We start from the raw sequence: 7195 nt of genomic DNA on the forward strand, positions 1-7195 counted from the left end.
ACACACAGTAGCCCATGGCAACCTACTGCCACAGGGGCTGCAGCCTACCCCGTTGCCAGCGACTCACAGGCAGCCCAGCTCCAGGTTGAGCTGTTGTTCAGCATCTTAGCTGTGGAGGGCAGTGTCACTGGCACTAATATGTGGGATCCGAACCGGGGCCCTCTGGCGTCCCAAGCCAGTTCTTAACCATCGCGCCACTCGTCCGGCCCTATTTGTATTGTTTTAAGCCACCGAGTTTGGTCATTTGTTATAGCAGCGATCAGACTCTAATGCAATTGTCAATTGTGTGAGTCTATTTTTAGGACATTTCCCAAATGACAAGGCTGTAATGGGTGTCTGTCGGTTGTCCCCTTCTGTCTGTTCCTCCTGTTCTTTTCTCAGGAATCTTCCTTTTGGGACCCCATGTTCTGCAGAAGCTGAGTCCAGCCCTGGGCCCTGTGACCAAAGCTAAACCATCACCTTGTTCCGGTCCTTCTGGCGCCGTGAAGGCAGGTCGTTCTGATCCAGGCCAACCAAGTGGCTCGTAGTACACGTGTCAGAGCCGGCCCTCTGCTGATAGGAAGGGGGAGGTTCGTGTCCGATACTTCTGCATGGATTTCGTAAACACAAGGACGTTTTCGCAAATAATCGCAGACAGTCTATGAAACCTGGAAATTAATGTGGGCCCAATACTTTAATCCCTAGGCCTTATTCAAAGTTTGCTGTCCCGTTAATGCCCTTTATAGCAAGTCTTCTCTTTACAGGACAAGGACCCGATCTAGGAGCTCACGTTGCATTTCATTGCCATGTTTTTTAGTCCCTTTTCTCACAGCATGTCCCCACTTCCTTGCCGTTCCTGTCAGTGACATTTTTGGGGGGTGCAGGCCAATTACTTTGCAGAAAACCCCTCCATGTGTTTGTCTGCTGTTTCGTCGTGATTAGACTCAGGCTGTGCATTTGTGGTAGAAATGCCACAGAAATAACCTTCCTAGTTGTCATATCAGCAGGCAGATGATGTCAGTCTGTCCAATTACTGTTGATACGAACTTTGATCACTCGTTGAGGTGGACACCACCAGTTTTCTTTAAAGTTATTAATTCCTCTTTATAACAAATAAGCATCTTACAAGGAGATACTCGGAAGCTTTCGCCTGCCAGTTTTAGCATCTATTTATGGTTCTTGCCTGAAAAATTCTTATTATAGTGGCTGCCAAAGAAAGCTTTTCTAATGCATTCCTTCTCTGTTTATTATTGGAATTCTCTTTTAAGGAAGAGTTTTTCTTTCTCCTCCATTCGTTCCGTTTTTTTTTTTCACATTTATGTGTCATTGTGGGCTCATGGGTGCTTATTTTCCTCCATAGGTTATAGCTCGTCACTGTGACGGCTTATGCTGCACACTTGTCCCAGGCTAGGCCAGCGGTGGTCCGTCCAGGCTGCCCCAGTGTTGTCTGGATGTGTCCCCTGCTCCTGTGAACACGACCATGTGGCATCAATATTCTCAGCTCATCTTGGACTCGTCCAGCCCTGGAATCACTGGTTCCTTTTGCTGGAGATGGTGTTAGAAACCAAGGCCCGGGTCTGGGGGGGCTTTTTATTATTGGGATGTCATGGCTTCCAGGTATTTTCAGCAAGTAGAAAGGAGAGCCGATGTCTTCAGCTGTCGTTCTGGATTTGTCTGCTTTTCCTCTCATTTCTAAGTCAGCTTTGGCTTCTTGTATTTTAAATCTGTTGTTGGGTGCAAACACATTTAGGGTGGCTACGTTTTCTTGGCAATCTGACCCATTCATTGGCACAGACTGTCCCTCTTTATCTCTGTTAATATTTCTGTTCTGAAGTCAACTTTGATATTAATGTAGCCATTCCCATTTTTTTTTACTTGATGTTTTTAAAACAGCATCATTGAGGTATAATTCATCTGTCATACAGCTCAGCCATTTAAAATGCTTTTCAGAAAACTCCCAGAATTGCAAAACTAATGCAAACTAACAATAACACTTTGTTCCCCCAAAGAAGCCCGTGCCTATTAGTGGTTCATCCTGTCCCCCTGGACCCCTAATCTCAGATTTAAAAACAACTAATCTACTTTCTGGCTTTATAACTTTTCTTATTTTGGAAATTTCAGGTTAGCGGAATCACACAACCTGTGGTCTTCGTGTCTGGCTATTTTCACTCACCTCATGAGTTCCAGGTTCATCCCCGCTGACCCATGAATCAGTCCTCGTTGGTTTCCGTAGCTGAATATGTCCCACCGATAATGTGTTTGTCTCCTTTTGCTGATACAGGAAAGTACAGCATGTTCAGTGGCCTCACACCACACACAGGTGCTACCTTACAGTTCTGTGGGTTACAAGTTGGTGAGGTCGGCCTCAGCTAATCTCAAGGTGTGGACAGAGCTGCTTCCCTTTCTGGGGACCTAGGGGGACGCCATGTCCTTGTTTGCTCCATCTTCCAGGAGTGGCCCGCATTCCCTGGCCCTTCTCCGCCAGCTGCAGAGCCGACGAGCAGGGCGAGTGCCCCCCCCCCCGAGTCACGCCACGGACACTTCTGCTTCCTTCTTCTGATTGCACAAACCCTCGAGATCGCACTGGGCTCCCCTGTTCATCCAGGGTAATCTCCCCTCTCAGGTTCTACCTACTCACACCTTGTTTGCCCTGGGAGGTGACATACTCACAGTCCTGGGGATTAGGACGCGGTCATGTCTGGGGGCCGTTATTCTCCCTGCCCCGTTTGGATGGACCGTATTGATTTATCCATTTATCCGTTGATGGGCTTTGGGGCTGCCTGCGCTTTTTGGTTATTATGAGTAACACACTTGTACACTCCATGTGCAGGTGTTTCCTTTTCTCCTTAGTATGGACTCAGGAGTGGAATTGCTGGGTCATGTGGTAGCTCCGTTTAACCTCATGAAAACTGCTGACGTGCGTGTCAAGGTGTCTGCACAATTACCTTCCTCCAGCCGCCTACGGAGGCTCCAGGTCCCACATCCTCACAACACTTGTCATCTCCAGCCTCTCCTGTAGCCTTTCTTACTCTTTCCGTTTTGATTAGTGTCTGGGCGGTAAATGTATTTCCATCATTTGACCTTTAGCCTATATATTTATACTAAAATGGTTTTCTCATGAACAGCATACAATGCATCTTGCATTATCTATTCATGTGTATATATCTGTCCTAGCACTTTTTATTTTAACTTCTGTAATCATTTTTTGAAAGCTGAGTTTTGAAAAATATGGGACAGTTTATAATTTGCGTGTCTTTCCTGGGGGGGCCATGCTAAACTCTGTATCATTCTGACGTTAGTTTGTGCGGCCAGAGTTACGTTATAATAATGTCCGCGCTTGCCTACATCCTCGCTGCCTTCCAGGCCTCGGAGCGCAGGGGGAGCCTTGTGCACGACAGCTGTCTTTCCCGGCCTTGAACGTTGCTTATTGGTTGAGCGGTTGCATGAAGCTTTGCAGCATCCTCTGTATTGTTTTTCTTCGCAGCGTAGCCATGGTTGCCCATCGGTTCCCATCTGTTCTGTGTTGAAGGGACACCGGGAGTGCTGTACACTTGAGGGGACCATGCTGAGCCCACTGGCCCCCACAGGCGGCAACCTCTTGATTCTGTCAGACTGTTTACTAATCCAGCAATTACTGTCTTTTATCTCCCGAGTCAGCGTTTGGTCTGATAATTATGTAATCATTTTCAGGGCGTCTTGATAGAACGCTCGTTTCATATACACTAGCGGTCCCCTACATTTTTATCACGTTCCACCTGACAGGTGTGTCTGTAAGAGGACAGCTCCTCAGGTGTAGCAGAGAGAGATGTGACACATGACCGGAACTGTTGGCACACAGATGAGGGGGTACAAAGTTACCTGGTGTGCCACCGCATTATACGGCAGCCCGGCGAGCGTTTATTGAAAGAATACGTTGAAACATGTTTAGATACGGCAGCATTTAGAGAGGTCTGAGGAGCATTCCATGCCTGTTAAATCTCCTATGTCATTTTGCTTTGATGTCTTAGAGCTGCCGAAGGACTTGTCAAAAGTAATTTACAGAACCCATTTTTATATTACCATGGAAAGAAATATAATTTAGTTTTAAAAATAAAATTATGGATAAAGTACAGACTGTTCATCCTGACACATTAGCAAAGACTTAAATGCAAACAGCTGATGCTTTTAATTATAGGGTAATACAGAGTGCGAGCTTTGGCATCGCTGAATAATATAAAATCTGTCTTTAATACTCTAGGTTAAATGGAATAGATAATGCTTTTAAAAAATAGATGCAGATTTTTTTTTTTAATGTAAGATACATTACTTCGATTGTCTCCCAGTTCTCTTCTATTTCTCACGCTTTCCCCTGGCTCAAGTTAGAATCGCTGGCGGGTGTGCGTCGTGATCACGGCGGTCTGGCACTTCCCAGCGGCCAGGACGCGAACGCGCGTGGCGGGGGTCACAGTGGGCTCGGCGCCCGTCCGGTGGCCTCTGACCGCTGCTGTGCCCCGGCCGCGCTGCCTCTCCCGCCACCTTCCTCCCGGGCCGCGCTGCCTGCAGCCTCTGCTCAGGTGTCGCCTGTCACAGCGGCCTTTCTTCACATGTCACGCAAAGGCTCAGCTGCGCCCCCAACCCCCTCGGCTGCTCTGCTGTATGTTTCTTTGTTTAAGAAATAAAACTATGGTACCAGCCAGTGGCTCAGCTGGTTAACAGCTCGCTCAAGAGTTTGAGCTCTGACCAGCAGGGTCGCTGGTTCAATTCCCGGCCCGAGCTGAGCTGCTGCTGAGCTGCCAACAGGTGGCAGATGGCTCAGCTAAAAAAAGTTAATTAATTAAATAAATAAAAGAAATAAAAGTATCATTTCTCTATAGATAGAAGAAAGCATGAGAGGTATTCTAACAAACCTTTAAACGTAAGTTTAAGTTTATAATGATAATATATTTTTGTGAAAAACTAGAAGCTGTATAAATTAAAGAAAAAGTTACTTCTATTGTGCAGTGACATACACATGTTTAATATTTAAATTTAATTCTTTCCAGGGTTTTTTCTGTAAATATTAACTTACTGCCGGCTCTCCTTCCTAAAGTTTGTATAACGCATAACAAATTTAACACATAACACATATACAAATATAACACAGAACATTAATTTTGAATTTAAATGACAGTGGAATATAATACACCATTTATTTTAACTATTTAGAGATAGAAAAACTTGAAAAGTTATGTAGGTGAAGAAAGACTCTGAAATGCTGTATTTCTGTATCATCAATATACACTTGGTTTTGTAAAAAAAGTAAAAATGGCACCACATTTTCCAATTGTTCATTTTTAAGAGAATTAGAAATTTCGATAGTTATTAAATTGATATTGATGCTTCGATGCATCTATTTAAATTTCAGATGACAACATAATGATAAAACACTTTTCACAAAGTTCAGCTTTGCTTCTCTCTTCCATAGGGTATTGATGACATTTTTTATTTTTAAAAACCTGCCAAGTAAAATTAACCTACACAAGTTGGCATCCTTACAGTCCCCAGAGACGCGGAGGCCGGAAGGTCCTGTGACAGGTGGGACCCACACAGCCGGGCCGAGTGCCGCCCTGACTCCCAGCTCACTCCTGTCCTGCGTTGGTTTTGGGAGGTTGAGTCGGGGCCGGTGCGGAGGTGGACGTGGAAGAGGACAGTCCTGATGCCCCGCTGTGCGGTCCCAACGCACACCTGGAACCTGCCCTGGCTGAGCTCCCGTGCTGTGCAATACCAGCCCGCGAGCGTGGCAGCCCCTGGCACGAGTGTGAGCCAGACGAGGAGCGCGTCGTCAGAGATTCATCCTGACACGCTCGTCACAGGCCTCCGTGTGCAGCTGAGGTTTAGCGGCGCGTGCATGGAGGGGACCAGAGCCTCCCTTTCTGACTGCGTCCCACCAGCTCGGCCTCAGCTGTGACTCTTTCTTACAATCCAGTGGGGACTCTGACTCTATGCCTCGATTTTCTGTGTGACGTAGATCGTTGTTAGCGTGTCCTGTCCTGTGACACAGGTGGCATTACCTGATTACCTGTAGGAACATAGGAAGGAAGGTGGTAAACACAGAAGACGATCCTTGCAAAGAGCTTTCAAAATATGCGACAGCTAAAAGCATGTCTCGGTTTTCACACTTTTTACCAGGGGTGACAGAGCAGGGCCCCTGGGACTGGCTGGGCCCTGGGACGTTTTGTTTGTCACACATGTGGCTCCTCTAGAAGGAGCTTGTGCTGACCAGCCCTCTTCACAGCTGCCAGGTACCTGCGGGACCAATTTTATTCATTCATGCTTCCTGTACAGTTTCACAATGCTGCCACAGCTCTCAAAGCTGAAAACTTATTTTGTGGAAACTGAAACATGCAGTCATTGCTTTGGTGAGACAGGGTTGGGGTGGCAGACCCTCGGGGTTCCGCTGGCAGTATCAGCCAGGCCGTATCATGGATCCTGCACAGGAATTCTCGTCAAGGTTGTGAATCTGAGCAGGAAAATAGACATGATGGCATCTGATTCTCAGCAGGGCCTCTCACTGTGAGTGTTGGTGGCAAACCACACTAACTGGGCAAGACCTACCTTTGCCCCGAGTCAGAGATCAGGTGTTTCGTGTCCCACTGCGGGCTCTGCAGACACCGCTATGTGTCACTCCTCTTTTCTCTGACATTGTGGCGGTTAGACCATGATGAGCTGGTGGGGTTTGAGGGGTGGTTGTGGTGCCTGCTTTGCCAGGTCACAGACGTGCCCCAGGCTGTTTTTGTTAATCGTATCACAGAATGATTTGTTTCCTCTGTAGTCTTGGCAATTCAAAGTGTTTTCATTCCTTCACTTACGATTATCCTGAGAACTACCTTGGGAAGAGAAAAAGAAAACAAAAAAGAAAAAACCCACCGACTGCTGCTCTAAGACAACGAACGCCCTTATCCAGAGAAAGTACCGACTAGTTCAAACAGCATCTGCGGCAATTCTGTGCCGTCAATAGCCTTTGATTTTCAGTGGAAGGAAATGTGTTGGAAATATTTATCTCCCAACTGCAAAATTCTTCCTTTCGTCAATGTTTCTTTACTTAAAAGCACCCTCTGCACGAACACAATTATATGCACAGTTTGTCTTTTATTGTAACACACTTAACTAAAAGGAGCACAGAATGGTTTAAATTATGCATTAAGGATTAATGAGAACCGCTGCTGAATTTACAGGGATCTGACAAGAGCAGAACAGC

The sequence above is a fragment of the Hipposideros armiger genome, unplaced genomic scaffold (assembly GCF_001890085.2).
Source record: "Hipposideros armiger isolate ML-2016 unplaced genomic scaffold, ASM189008v1 scaffold_241, whole genome shotgun sequence".
Classification (NCBI taxonomy): Eukaryota; Metazoa; Chordata; class Mammalia; order Chiroptera; family Hipposideridae; genus Hipposideros; species Hipposideros armiger.